This window comes from Lactuca virosa, chromosome 4 (genome assembly GCF_052849685.1).
Source record: "Lactuca virosa cultivar CGN04683 chromosome 4, Lactuca_virosa_CGN04683_v6, whole genome shotgun sequence".
Lineage (NCBI taxonomy): Eukaryota > Viridiplantae > Streptophyta > Magnoliopsida > Asterales > Asteraceae > Lactuca > Lactuca virosa.
In genome coordinates this window covers 6,865,811-6,882,396 of record NC_136429.1, presented here as the reverse complement: position 1 = coordinate 6,882,396, position 16,586 = coordinate 6,865,811, and the positions used below count along the sequence as shown (strand labels likewise).

The 16,586-nt window shown below is 36.7% G+C and overlaps 1 non-coding gene across 1 annotated transcript; it reads left to right on the top strand.

The window, feature by feature from the left end:
• The first annotated feature begins 1,690 nt into the window (after nt 1-1,690).
• Nucleotides 1,691-1,797, top strand: LOC145110082 (small nucleolar RNA R71). The gene has a single exon (XR_013709465.1). It is a non-coding gene; the product is annotated as a small nucleolar RNA R71 (small nucleolar RNA).
• Nucleotides 1,798-16,586: the final 14,789 nt, after the last annotated feature.

Below are 16,586 nucleotides of genomic sequence, written 5' to 3'. Positions count from 1 at the left end.
TGGAACAGATGCCCTCGGTTTTGTTCTTTTGACTTGATGAACTGCCTTGATCTCTTCTTCCATAAGCTTTTCCAGTTCTTCTAGTTCATTCTCTTCATCAATTGTGAACACCACTTCTTTATCTTCTTGAAAGTCATCTTTTATTCCAAAGACTTCTTGTTCATCTCCAACCCTCAAAGTGAGCTTAGACTCACGGATGTCAACAAGAGCTCCAACAGTGTTAAGCAATGGACGACCAAGGATTATTGGAACATCGGGATCTTCTTTCATATCCAAGACTACAAAGTCTATTGGAAAAACAAATTTTCCAATTTTCACCAAAGTATCCTCCACGATGCCCCGGGGTTGAGTCACCGAACGATTCGCCATGTGAATCTTCATTTTTGTAGCCTTCATCTTCTGAATCTCCAATTTTTGATAAAATGAAAAAGGCATCAAATTAATGCTAGCCCCAGAATCGGCTAAAGCATTAACCTTCATTTTATTCCCAAACTCACATGGAAGAGTGAGGCGTCCAGGATCCCCCATCTTTTCTAGTGTTTCTTCCAACACAGCTTTTGAAGTTTGTTCACTTATAATCACTGTAGACTGCTTCTTTAATTGTCTTCGAGTGTCTATCAAATCTTGCAGTAATTTCTGATTCTCGGGAGTTTTGGATAAGGACTCGACAAAGGGAGTATTAATTGGGACCCCCTTCACATGCTTTACAAACTCTAAATGCTCCTTCTCTAGTAGACTAAGTGCAGCTTGGGTGGGAAATGGCAAAGGTGGCTGATAAGCTGGAACGGGTTCAAAGAATTCTTGATCAGACATGCGCCACGTCGTGGCCAGAGGAGTGCCACGTCGTGGCGAAGCTGGTTCAGCAACTTTTCCACTTTCGATCTTTGACTTCTTGGGCAGCTGCGGTTCTTCTTCCAATGCCTCCAGGAACTCAGAGATTGCATCTTCTTCAATATCGATGGCCATTACGTGAGATTGGGTCTTTACTTCGGGATTCTTCGGGGACAATTTTTCATGAACTAGAGTGGCTAGCTGACCAAATTGTACTTCAAGGTTATGGATGGAGGCTTGCTGATTCTTTATCAAAGTTAGTTGTTCCATAATAGCAGAATCAGTGGCATCGTGTCTCTTTTCCGAAGCTTCCATAAACTTCATCAAAATGGTCTCTAGGTCTGGTTTCTTCTCGGCTGGTGGCTGCTCCTTCTGATAAAAGCCTCGACCCGTCTGCCTATACTTCTCTTCTTTTTGCTTCTTATACTCTTCATATGGCAACCACTCCTTCTTTGGTTTCCTCCAGTCCTCATCAAACTTATCCCCACTAGAGTAGCACACTTGAGCTTTTCTGTTCCCAAACTCATCTACATTGCAGTCCTTGGTCAAGTGTGGACCACTGCATCTCTCGCAACCCACTCTCATGGCATGTATTGACTGGTCCATTTGTGTTATCCTTCGATCCATATTATTTAGCATGGCCATCACAGCTGCTATATCTTCAGTTTGGGCCCCTCCACCGCCTTTGATTCCATCTTGCCTCGGGTTGTGGTATTCGCGAGAGTGCTTCGCGAATTCTTCTATTAGCTCCTTGACCTCCCTTGGATTTTTCTTTGTCAAAGGTCCTTGAGAATCAAGGAGTTGTCTTGTCATCACGTTGACCCCATCATAAAAGATTGACATCTCTTGCTGCACATTTAGATCATGCTGAGGGCAATTTTTGAGCAAGCCCTTGTACCGCTCCCATGCTTCGTATAATGACTCCCCCGGCTGTTGCTCAAAGTTGGCTATTGCCTTCTTGAGTTTGGCTATCTTGGATGGCGGGCAAAACTGGTCCAGGAATTGCTCACGCATTTGAGCCCAAGTGGTAATTGTACCCGGCGGGAGTGCTTTTAACTACTCCTTAGCAGCTCCTTTGAAAGCGATGGGTAGCATCCTAAGCAAGACTGTGTTTCTGTTAACATTCAGGACATTGAAGTAATCCGCAATGTCGTTGACTTCATCTAGATGCTTAAAAGCATCCTCATGATCTTTCCCGAAAAATGGGATGTCCTTCAGTGCAGTCAATATGTGTCCCTTCAGCTCGAATGTGGCAGTGGCAGGTATTGCGGGTTGGACTAAACCGGGACCCACATCTTCTCGGATCCGCTTCTTGTAAGCTCCCATGGACATTTCTTCAATTGCTGCCATCTCGCTCCTTGGCTCGTTCTCGGGTTCACTCGTGTGTTCTTCAAATTCTGGCTCGGTATTGCTTTCGGACTCGGTTTGAACGGGTGTATGATCCAAATGCTCAAGATTGCTCTTGTGCCTCGCTGATGAACTTGACTCTCATGTCTTCTTTCCTGCCTTCCTAGAAAAAGCTGACTTCAATTCTTGTAAGGGCGTCTTTTTCTTGTGAAGTGCAGACTCGGGATCTTCAAGTGGTGGCACCAAGTGTGTGTTTGAGCTTCTGGTCATGAACTCCTGCAACTTGCTAAACTAGAAACGTAAAACTGAACTAAAATAAGAAAAACTAACTACAAACTAAAAATCTAGTTTTTTTAACTGCCCACGTCGTGGCAAGTATTCCGCCACGTCGTGGACTCTGTGTCTGACAGAAAAATTTTATTTTGCTGAAAAATTAACTTTTTGTGGTTTTTATTCCACAAAAAGGATCGATTAATTTAATGCAAATAAGCTAAAAACTAAGCCGTTCCCCGGCAACGGCGCCAAAAACTTGATGTGCACAAAAGTACTCACTAATTTTAATATTTATAACCTAACAAACTTAACTAACTATGCACTTATAGGCAGTGTACCTAATCAGATTACAGTATAGCTTGGGTAAGTCGGGTGTCGATCACAGGGAACGGTGTTCTAATTAATTTACTTACTATTAAATTAATCTAATTATTAACAAGTTTAAAAGGGGTTTTATCTGGTTTTACAAGATCAGATAAACTTAAATTCAAATTCAATAATTAAAAAAAACACACTCTTGTTTAGTTTGAATCCACTTCTCCCTTATGGCTAGCTAATGATTACGGATTATTAAGTTGGTTTTTAATTGTATTAGTAATTTAGTTCTAACTTTACCAATAATTAACTAATTCATGTCAAACCATGTATGTTCACACATAATTAAACACAGAATTAATTATGAATGTAAATATGCTATGTAAGATTTGTAATATAAACGCAATTATGGTCACAATATACGTTCTCTAGCACAGCTGAGCTTATTTATTCTAATTACTAGCTAAGATTGGTCAATCCTAGCTCTAACAATTCAATGTTCACTAAATCATTAGGTAAACAAGTTCATGCAGTTTAATGGTCACTAAGCTACACAGAACATGCGATCAAGTAATTAGAAAAACAAACAATAGCATGCTAGGTTATACAAATCAAACACAAGCAATTTTTTACCAACTAAACTTAATCCATAAGCATTGAACTATTCACAAGTTTAAAAGCTTCATCTAGCTAAACAAGAGTAGCTAGATTCAGCTGCTCATCATATCAACTAAACCAACACAGCTAAAAGTAATAAAAGACATGTTCTTATTTAACTAAAATAATAACCTTTATTCTTTTTGGTGTTTAAAACCCTCTTCCAGAACCCTTCTGTCGCTCTGAATCGTCTTCTGGAATTCTTTTCTTCAGCCAAAAGCTCTCTCTTTTCGTAATAATCAGGAGAACTTAAATAATCTCCAAAAACTCGCGCCACGTCGTGGCCGGCTGTGCCACGTCGTGGGCTTCAAGTAATCTGTATCCTCCAAGGAAATCATCCGCGTCGCGTTGTTTATCTTCTGGAAACCTCATGCCACGTCGTGGCCGACTTTGCCACGTCGTGAATTCAGTATTTATCGTGAATTTATTCTTTCCTTGTCTTTCAAGCCTCCCATGTTCCACATATTGTTACTTTTGGTCCCTCTCTTTGAAAATCCTTTCAATTGACTGAAAATAACAATTTAAAGTCATAAGTACCATTATTCTAAACATATTATCAACTTATTAATAAAAATGTACTTAAATATTGCCTAAAAATAAGTATAAATATGGCAATATCAAGGATGTTCCCAAGACAGCCTTCCGAACTCGTTATGGACACTACGAGTTTGTAGTGATGTCATTCGGATTGACCAATGCGCCTGCAGTATTCATGGACTTAATGAATAGGATGTGTCGTCCTTACTTGGATCAGTTCGTCATTGTGTTCATCGATGACATACTTATCTACTCTCGAAGTAAGGAGGATCATAATCAACATCTACGTCAAGTCTCAGAATCATTACGATCAGAGAAGCTCTATGTGAAGTTCTCTAAGTGCGAATTTTGGATTCGAAGAGTCGAATTATTGGTTCACGTTGTTAGTGAAGAGGGAATTCATGTGGAACCTTCCAAAATAAAGGTCATTGAGAACTGGTCAGCACCGAAGACGCCTACATAAATTCGTCAATTTCTAGGCCTCGCTGGCTACTATCGCAGGTTCATTCAGAACTTCTCTAGGATCGCGAAACCGGTTACTACATTGACCCAGAAGGGCGTGGCCTTTGACTGGGAAGATAAACAAGAGAAAGTGTTCCAAACACTGAAGCGAGCCTTATGCAGCGCACCGATACTATCCCTCCCAGAAGGGATAGAAGATTTGTGGTTTATTACGATGCATCCAACCAAGGGCCCGGCTGTGTTCTTATGCAACAGGTAAGGTCATCGCCTATGCCTCAAGACAGCTAAAGACACACGAAGTCAACTACACCACACACGATCTTTACAGACCACAAGAGCCTTCAACACATATTCGACTAGAAGGAGCTCAATATGAGACAACGACGGTGGGTCGAGCTACTCAATGACTACAAATGAAAATTTCATTATCATCCAGGTAAAGCCAACGTAGTAGCTGACGCACTAAGTCGGAAAGAATACTCTGGTTGTAGGGTCAAATCATTGACTATAACTATCCATTCACATATGTCCACATAAATTAAGGAGGCTCAACTTGAAGCCTTGAAACCTAAAAATGTGGCAGGTGAATCCCAGAGAGGGATGGATAAAAACTTGGAAATCAAGGGTGGCGGAGCCTTATATCTCATGGATCGGATCTGGACACCAAGACACAATGGTTTCAGGGACTTGGTCATGACCAAGGCACACAACACTCGATATTCCGTCCACCCAGGTTCAGATAAGATGTATCTGGATCTCAAAAAGTTATACTGGTGGCCTAACATGAAAGCAGAGATTGCTACCTTCGTGAGCAAGTGCCTTACTTGTGCCAAGGTTAAGTTCGAATACCAGAAACCCTCAGGTTTACTTCAACAACCGTAGATACCTGAATGGAAGTGGGAGTAGATCACGATGGACTTCATAACCAAGTTACCCAACAACATGTGGTCTCGATACCATTTGGGTGATCGTAGACAGGTTAACAAACTCCGCACACTTCCTGCCTATCAAAGAAACTGACAAGATGGAGAAGCTATCAAGAACTTACATTAGGGATATCGTACGACTGCATGGTGTTCCCATATCCATTATCTCTAATAGAGATAGAAGATTCACTTCAAGGTTCTGGAAGTCGCTACAGGGTTCCCTAGGAACTAGGCTGGACATGAGTACAGCCTACCATCCGCAAACCGATGGACAAAGTGAGAGGACTATTCAAAATTTGGAAGATATGTTGCGAGCCTATGTAATTGACTTTGGAAAGTCATGGGATATTCATCTACCCCTTGTCGAGTTCTCCTACAATAATATTTATCACACGACAATAAAGGCTGCTCCATTTGAAGCCCTCTTTGGCCGGAAGTGCAGATCCCCTCTGTGCTGGGCTGAGGTGGGTGACACACAGTTATCTAAAGGACGAATTCCTGACAACACTCTCACAGGTCCGGAAATCATTCGGGAAACGACAAAGAAGATCGTTCAGATTTGTGAATGATTGAAAGCCTCTAGAGACCAACAGAAAAGCAACGCAGACAAGAGAAGGAAACCTTTGGAATTCCAGGTTGGTGATCGTGTTCTATTGAAGGTCTCACCCTGGAAGGGCTTGATACGCTTCAGAAAGCGTGGAAAGCTAAATCCATGATACGTAGGGCCTCTCGAGATTAGTGCTAGAATTGACCCTGTAGCTTACAAACTCAAACTACCTCACGAACTTAGTAACGTACACCCTACTTTCCACGTATCGAAGTTGAAAAAATGTTTGTCCAACGAGACTCTTGTAATCCCACTCGACGAGATCGCGATCAACGAGAGCCTCAACTTCGTGGAAGAACCAATAGAGATCATGGACCAAGAGGTCAAGCAAATGAAGCAAAGTCGTATCCCGATAGTGAAGGTTCGTTGGAATGCCAAGCGAAGACCTGAATTCACTTGGGAGCACGAGGATCAAATGAAACTAAAATATCCTCATCTTTTTACTTAGTTATTTGTAATTTCTTAATTTCTTAAACTCTAATTTTGGGATGAAATTCTCTCTAAGGGTGGATGATGTGACAACCCGAAATTTCTATCTTGTACATCTATCCAATTCAATCAAAGTCAGACTTATTTTTATTATCTTTTAGCATTGTTTAGGGTCTGTTTGAGTGTTCTAAGCCTAGTACATTCAAGGATTGGGTGTTAGGATGTATCTGCTAGAGTTCATTGTGCAGTATTCGAGCCGGAAAACTCCATCATATGGCGTTTACAGCCGTAAACTAGGGTTCACGGCCGTAAATCCTTGCTTGGCCGTGAACTAGCTCCTTAAGTATGATATTTCTTCACTTTATCATCATTACTCACAATTCCAACTCAAGAACACTCATTTCTCTCTCAAGTATTATCAAGAACACTTCTAAGTCCCGACAAATTTGTAAGTGTTTCTTCCCTTTGTTAGTTGATACCTTGCTTAATCTAGTGAAACCCTATGATTTCATCTGTGAAATCATCTCTTTTTGGTTAGATCTTCAAGAACACCAAGAACACACACACTAGTTCTTTGGACCGTGAACATCCCTTCAAGCTTCAAAACGTAAGTATCCTTTCCATATACTAGTTATCCTTCAGAAGCACTTGAATCCCCATGAATCAAACACCTTTTTAAGCATGATCTTCAAGAGTTCACGACCGTGAACCCTTCATATGGTCGTGAACCCTTCAAGTGATCATGATAGGGCCATAAACCCTTCTTAGACCAAGCATAGTCGTGAACACTCCTAAGGCCGTGAACACATCCTTGTGTGGCCGTAAACTCCATTCAATCAATCATATGTGATTGTAACACTTCATTGCAAGTGTTTCCTAGTACCTAAGGTTGTTCCCTTACATGTTTAGTTGTTGTGACATCCCCATTTTCACGGCCAGAAAAGACCGATTTTGTTTATGCTTTATAAAAATCAGCTTACTCTTTTAATAAAAATGTTGCGGAATTTGTTCCCAGTAAAACATGATAAATACGTTATCAAAGCATTTCTGAAGAAAAGTATTTTTATTCATTTTAAAACATTTGGGATGTCATCGTCAATACAGAAACATAAGCATAAACAGAACTTACATTCATTATCACTAGTGATTTATATCTCCTTAATCTCTCAGTGTAATGTAACTTCATATCGACACATGTGATATAAATAAACTGAGTGGGTCAGGTTGGGAAACCTGGTGAGGACATAGGGTTTTCAACCCACAATAATATAAGTATTATGTTTAAACAATCAAGCAATCAACCCAATTGCCCATCCCCATTATCTTCTTTATTCTTAAGGATCTACCTTAAGAATCAGCTATCTCTCGTTCATTCATTCCTAAGGATCATCCTAAGGAATTGGCACGAAGTCCTTCGTTGCCATGGTTTACACAACGGACACTAAGTCAGCATAGTCTCCAGGGTTTAGGAATCAAGTCTGCATGATTGCCAAGGTTTACACAACGGGCACTAAGTCTACATAGTCGCCAGGGTTTAGGCATCAAGTCTGCATGATCGCCAAGACTTAAGCACCAAGTCTGCATAGTCGCCAAGGTTTAGAGTACACCGGGTGAACACATCGTTCACAACACCTACAGGTTGTGAGCCTGCCAGTGTTCCACTGGACTGTCTAGAATAGTCCGTGGTTGTCATCCATACTTTGCTGAATGACGGGGCCATCATTTGGGGAAAGGCTTCTCACATCGTCCACCTCTCACCCTCACCTCGTGGTCAATAACACCTCTCAACTCATCATCTAACTCATATTCCGTCTATTACATCTACCCATGTTTTACCCCAACATTATCATAGATATAAAATACATATACAATTTAAATCATTTAAAATATGTATAAAATCGTTCATCCAACATAGACAGCAAGTATTCAGATAATATGCACACATAGCACGTAATTTATATAAAATACTTCATATCTATGTGTAAGATGAAAGTAACTATGCACTCACTCGATAAGGTGGTGGGTCGGCACTCGGACAACACTTCATTATCTCAAAACAACTTCCTCCGATAAAACCTAATATCATTACAACTAGGGTTTAGTTTAATATTCACCGAGACTAATAATAGTCTAGCTATTATTACTATTATATAAGCGTTAAACAACACTATATAACTCATAATAATAGCTCAAATAATTATTATAAGGCCCTAATAAAATTACCATAATTAAATAAAAGTTATATTAAAATTTTCATAGGCGTAGCTCACTTACAGCGGGTTTTAAAGAAAACCGGGCTTTGCTCGGAGCAGCATTTCCGAACCGAAAGACCCTTCTTCTCGGAGCCGTCGCGCACTCCGGGGCTTCCACCTCGTGCTAGGGAGTTACCCTAGGCTTTAGGGTGGTTTGGGGGTATTAGAGATCTACAACTTTCATTTTGACTTCGTCGGCTAATTCTCGACCAATCTTAAATTTGACAGTACGAGGAGATTAGACTGTTAAATGACCGCGAAGAATTCGTAACTCCTTCATATGGAATCTGTTTTCGTCTGTCTTTTTATCGTTGAGTTAATAATAATGATATCTTCAATTCTTGTTTAGGTCGCGTAGGCCAAAAACCGCTCGAACTAAAATTCGAGTTTCGGGTCATGCACTGCTAATCCAAATATTAGAAAATTCATAACTTCCTCATACGAAGTCAGATTTGGGCGTTCTTTTTTTATATGTTCTCGGTTTAACATTTACTACAACTTTTGTTTAAATCACTAAGGCTAAAAGTCGCTCTATCGTAAATTCACTATTTACGCTTCCCGGTGTCGTGTCGGTTCCGTCGCGAAACTTTAACGGGTCATAACTTTTTCGTTATAACTCGGATTTCGGCGTTCTTTATATGTACGAAAACCTTGTGAAATATTCTACAACTTGGTTAAGATTATTTATTCGAAATAATCTTTTGTCGAAAAGTCGTTTTCAACCCCTATTATCTCTTAATTGACTAGCCCGGATCCACGGGCGTTACAGTTATTATATACACTAATTATATACATATATGTGTCATTATATGCTTAATAGGATCCGGTTGTGCTCGAGACTTCACTTGACACATAGCATCCTATATCGATCTTACATTTGTATCACTCACTTCAGGTGAGTACAGACCCCTTAACTTATCTTTTAAATGATTTTAAATGCTTTTATGTGGGGAATACAAGTAGAAAACATTCTAGTTATTATATCAATCACATGTGATTAATAAATATCAAACAAGTGGATTTATTATACTTCAAAACTGTGTTATCAAACAAACTATTTCAAAACATTTTATAAACTGACATCAAGTCATTTGTAACCATTCAAATGGTTAAAATTCCTTTATATGTTAAAAACATCTTTTATATATTAAAACATCTTTTTAAATGCTAAACTCTTTTAAACTTCTATATTGTTAAAATCATGTCTATATAGATATAGCTATATAAATAAGGTTGAAAGGGCTTAGGACTGATAACTCACTTTATTTCTTGTTCCTTCCTTATTTGGTTGTGGAATTAGGGCATTCGGTTGTTTTTTCGAATGTCGTTTAAATCTTAGTTATATATTATGTATATGTGTTTATATATAAACGTTCTTACATCAGTTCAACACCTTTGGGTAGCAAAGGTGTACAAACATACTCAGTCATTCAAACAACATTACTAGTAAACAATAATAGGTATAGTTTAGAGGATTACTACTCACTATTTCTAGTACAATGAAACATACAAGATTCAGTTCATACATGAGTCAGTTCAAACATACTATAATGAGAAACATAAAGAACATACTATATTGAGAAACAGAAAGAACATACTATAACGAGAAACGGAAAGAACATACTATAATGAGAAACAGGGAGGAACATACTATACAAACACAAGAACACTATAACATTAATGTGAGCCACTACTTCATGGCATGACAATATACTGATGTGTCATGTTTTGTAACCAGAGTCTCCTGGAAGGAGAGCGTGAGTTTGTGTATAGATCTATACGAGATTGACCATCCTACACCTTGCTGCTAGCTACAGTGGGACCTGCAGGTCTACGGGTGACGAATGTCATACCATTTCGACGTCTTTGATCGCCGTGTTTTACTAATCAATCAAGTATGTTTATAATCATATCACATTTTACCTTAATTAAACAATTGGTTTAAGGTAGTTAGTACAACGATAGTTGCTATATACAATACGATAGTACATATTTATTTTCCCATTACATTCAAATTGTGATCTTCTCACAGGAACGGTAATGTAAACTATATTTTTGGTAAATGATAGTCAGTCTTGGGAAAAAACACTCACTTTTACAAAATAACAAACATTCAGAACAGTCGGGTCTTGGTAGAAGACTACATTTCATAATAAAGTAGAAAATATAGGATTTTCTAGGAGATACAACATTTACATCAAACACTTACAAACATTTACAACAAACATTTACAAACACTTTCATATAAAACAATGACACTAAAATACTTATGAGCTCACCATCTTTAATGCTGATCTACTCTTTCAAAATAACTTGTATTCTCAGGTCACCAGTAGACAGGTACACTGGACTAGGTTTTTAGAAGACGGAGCTCATTCAAGACTTGTCTTTTATTTTGATTCATATTTTGGTGTCTTACAAACTATACATAGAACAAATTTGTATTAAATTATACTATTAATGCAATGGATGATGTTGTTGCTTGTTTACTATTATGCATTGATATGATACTGTTGATGTGCACAAAATATACCTATCAACTTTTAAATTTATAACCTAACAAACTTATACTAACTATGCACCTATACGTAGTATACCTAATCAGATTATAGTATAGCTTGGGTAAGTCGGATGTCGATCACATGGAATGGTATTTTATTAATAAAATAATTACTAAAAGCTAAACTAAGAAAAACAACTAAAATGGGGGGTTTTATCTGATTTTACTAGTTCAGAAAAATTTAAGCACTCAACTAAAAACGACTGTAATCAATATATTAAAAACACTTTCATTTAGTTTCGAATCCACCTTTTCCTATGGTTAGTTCTTATTTATAGATTAATAAAGTTGATTACCAATTTATATGTAATTAGAAATTTGGTCAAATCTACTAATATTTTCACCAATTCATGTACTACTTTGTAAGGTCCTACACAAGCAAACACAAGATTAGTTATTAATTATAATTGGGCAATGTAAGATTTGTTTAACACAATTATGGTCACAATTATGTTCTCTTACACAGTTAAATTGTTGCTTTTATCACTTAACTAAGATGTGGTCAATCCTAGCTCTAGCAATTTAATGGTCACTAAATCACTAGGTAAACAAGTTCATGCAATTTAATGGTCACTAAGCTACACTTAACTTGAATTAAAGCAACAAAGAGAAACACTTTAACATGCTAGGTAAGTTAATCAAACACAAGCTCCAAACCAACTTTTATAAATCCATAAACTAATAAACTAAATCATAGTTATTAGGGTTTCATCTAACTAAACGAAAGCAATGGTTTTTAGCCCATAATCACAGCTAGAAAACACATAAACATAATGGAAACTAGACTAATCATGATTAAACTAGGCAAACTGAATGTGTAGATGTGAATCCTTGCTCCAATCTCTTTATCCTTTGATATGTAGTTGAATTCTGTCCTCAAAGGGGTCTTTGATATCTAGTTGAATTCTGCCTAAAATCTGGCCACAACGGGGTATGCATAATCATAAATGATTATATGGCAAAGAAGTATAATCATATTTAATTATACATGTTTATACGTATATACCTAATCATAAATGATTATACATATATGTATGTTTATAGATTGAGTAATCATAAATGATTATGACAGTTGGTGACAGAATAGATGGTGGTGACAGTGGTATAAGTAACGAAGGTGACAGTGGTGAGATCAGTTGGTGGTAGAGGCGATGGTAATGGTGGTGGTGATGGTGGTTATGGTGGTGGGGATGGTGGCTGAGGAGAAAGGAACAGGCGGCGCTGTAAAATCATTTATGATTGTACCATGCTGCCCCGCCGATATGCCGGATGATTAGAGCGGCAGATGTGAAATACGTGGCTGAAGTTGAATCTCAAGATCTCTATTTTATTTTTAATCTCAACGGAATCTACCTCTCTCTCTCTCTCTTTATATATATATATATATATATATATATATATATATATATATATATATATATATATATATATATATTTTGCATAATTTAGTAGAAAATCATTTTTTGGTTTATAAGCAATTGTAATACAGGAGCTGAAATCTTTATATATATATATATATATATATATATATATATATATATATATATATATATATATATATATATATATATATATATATATATATATATATATAAAGATTTCAGCTCCTGTATTACAATTGCTTATAAACCAAAAAATGATTTTCTACTAAATTATGCAAAATTTCTTTGAGATGAAACAATAAAGGATAAGTTTTCTATTAACCGGTCAAAATAATTTAATCTGAGATTAATTAATTGATGAGAATATGTCATTCATAATGCAGTGCTATACACCACCACATTTATATAATATTTTGATTCAATCAAGAAGAATCATATTAAAAATAATAAGCACTTTTGATTTTTCTACACCAACCAAAGATAAACTATTCTTATTATAAATATATATCATATTTACTTTTTGAATGCTAAAAGGGAATAAAATATAAAATATATGTTATATAAAATCTTAAGAGTGCACTTGAATGGACTCTTTCTTATATTAATAAGATTACAAGAATGCCTCTTAATAATTTATATTTAATAGCTTAAGTTTTCAATTTAGAGTGCTATCATTCAAATTTATAGTCTGTTTTAAGATTTTTATTAATTGTATTTTACTATTCGGCTCATTTACCATTGAATATGTTCGTTTGTGTTTTGTTTTGATAATTGTATCTAACCTAGTTATTTAAAATGTTTTTTTTAAAAGATTAAAATGTATATCGAGCAATCCAACATGTCCTTAAATGTTTTGATCTATACTTAAATTGATCGATTCTTAGTTATTTGGTCATCACTCAACCTAATCAACCCTTATATTTTGTATGTATATTTTGTCACGACTAACTTAAAAATTAAAATATCGAGATACCATAAATAGTCAAACTTCAACCTAAAGAGGTGGCTGGTGGCCAATATGGTTAGGAATGATAAAAAATCTAAAGCGTAAGTTTTCAATCGACAATATATAATCCATAAGAACCCTTTATTTTATCGGCCCAAACGATGTGTGCCTTGTCTTGAATATCAGTTCAAATAAATATATTAGAAAGCTGAAAATTATAGTTGCAAATAGAAAATCTCATTATTATTAATAGTTACCAAGTTTCGTCGAAAAATCATATCGATACTTTGCGATGAGATCTGATGATAAAAAAAAACATAAGGTTTGAGACGACACAAGTATCACGTTCTCCGGAGGAAGACTCGGGTTATAAAACAGGACTTCCATGTATACCTTGGTAGGTATGACGAAGACAATGTCTCAAATTTCCAACGAGTTTACGTATTTTTGCAATGAAATCGCTAGTATATAAAATTGTTACCTATTTCGTAATAGTTATAAAAATATAAAAAATAATAGTATTTTTATATAATCGTTTCTTTGCCTCAAAAATGGTAAAATAATGTGAATGTTCCCCAAACTATACATATTATAGTTTTAAAATGTATATTTTGTTGAAAACGATAACTGTTGCGTTTTAACATATTTTGCATGTAAATGTTTACTAATTTGGTAATAACGTTGTTTCGTATATTTGATGTTTTCTCATAAATAGATACGTAAAAAGTAAGAAGACATAAACAATAGATTGTATTTTAACACAAGTTTCCATGTGTGTTACTTGTATTCTCCCCCCTAAAACATAGAAAAAGACTTGAAAAAGTATGAGGGTATGAACTCACCTCGAGTGGTAGTGGTTTGGACAACGGGATAGAAACAGTGACTTCGAGCAAGAATACGAGAAGGAATTTGTGATCCTAATGGTTTTAAACATATGATAATGTGTGATTAAAATGATACTATTAATATAAGAGTTGTATAATACTAGTTTTATGAGTAATACTTACCAAAGTATTAAGGAGAAGTATGGATCAATAAACTTCCTGGGAGAATGTTTGTGAAGGTCTTGAGAGTAAAGATGTGTGGTATATTGAGAGAAAGTATAGATGATTTCATTTACTGGAAATAAGAATGAAGAATGATTCCCATGAATTATCTTAAATAGGAAGGAAACTTATGAGGCGGTTACATTGGTAAATGAATCATATCACCTTGGGAAACTGAATAAGGATAAGTTAGGAAGATATTTAAGGGGTTTACAGTCAATTTCCAAGAGTTTACTGCCAAGACTAAGAGAGATTTCAGCCAACAAGATGAGTTTACTGCCAACCTTGACCAAAATCCCATATGTACACTCAAATAAAGGTGATTTCGGCCATAATGCTTGGGTTTTCGGCCATGGAATCTTCTATGGGTTGATTTCGGTCTTAAACAAGTGTCATGGAGTTGTTTTTGATCCTATGTGGCCGAAAACTCAAGGATATGGGGCCTAGAAGTCGAAATCTTTAAAACAGTGTCATCATTTAGCTCTTGTTTACCACTTTGGCCCTTTAAGTTTTGTTAGTTTTTTTTAATTATTTCCTCATGGTTTTCAATATGTAACATGTATATATAACCCATATAAACATGGATTTTAATTTATATTTATCATATATAAGTTTGTATCCTTGACATCCAAAGTTCTTATTGTATTAATGATACTTCACTTGTATACGGTGGTAGTTTAAACTTTTATTTGAATATGTGCGATTTACATTGATTTGAAATAATGGGTTGTTACATTATCCCCTCGTTAGAGGAAATTTCATCCCGAAATTTGAACTTTAATTGGGGCTTCGAGTATTGGGGAAAAGATGTGGGTACTTTTGTTTCGTTTGATCCTCTCGTTCCGGTCCTTGCTTGGTATTCCAGTGGATTTTCAACATTGGTGTGCGACTTTGTTTGCTCTCTTGATTCGCCTTGTCTATGTTCTCTTACTGGTTCTTTTATGAAGTGTAAACTCTTATTTACCTCAACTTGATCGAGAAATTACTAACGTCCCGTCGGCTGGATATTGTTTCAGATTGGGCGTGGAAGATGGGGTGTATGTTATCGAGTTCCTGTGGTAGTTAGGGTTTGTAGGTCAATGGGCCGATCCCAGAATGTCTCTAGTTGCTCACAGATTTGAATGGTCTTCGCTATTACTTCTTTTATGATCTCTGGGTCGGAGAGGGTGTTTTTGGTCACTTGGTCTCTTTGCCTGTTGGGAGTTCCTAACCTCATTACAACCTAATGGTGATCTTCCGCTTGTGTTCGTATAATTCTTCATTCGGGGTGTTATTGGTGTCGGGGGTAGGTACTATTTGTAAGAGGGCTCAACCAATGATATGTGAGCGTCTCCTGCTTTACCAAAGTCTACCACACAGATGTGAATCATAACTTCTAGTGTTTGAATGTTTCACTCACTCTGACTGTTTGTTTAGGGGTGGTAAGCTATATTCAAGACGAGTTGGGTTTTCAAAGACTTTTGTAATGACTGCCAAATGTGTGAGGCGAACTGATTGCCTCTTTTCTGTAATAGTTGTTGATGGTATATCGTGCATTCTCACTGCTTCCTTGTGGCATGTTCTTGTCGGATTTTCTACTTTATCTATTGTTTTTGATTGGTAGAAAGTGTATGGGTTTGGTTCATCACTCAAATGGTAGCATGTCCACCCATAGTCTCGGGTAGTTTTGTCTTGGGATTTGTGGTACAACTTATACTGGGTTCATCTGTCAATGCCTTGTGTATACAAGTCGTATATAATTGAGATTGATCTGACGGTCGGATGGGTGACTCTGCCCCAAGTCCACAACCAGAAAAGGAGATAGGGTGTAAACACACATCCTAAGTCCATAGAATCCTAAGTATATACCACCCTCGTGTATACACTTAGTAATGAGAGGCTAGTTGTCACACCCCCAAACCAAGGATGGCGGAAACGTCCGGGGGTGGAGGACTTCATGTATAGTATCATAACAGCAATTGTAATAGTAATTCAAGCAAACACAACCAACATATATATGAAAAAAAATTACATCAT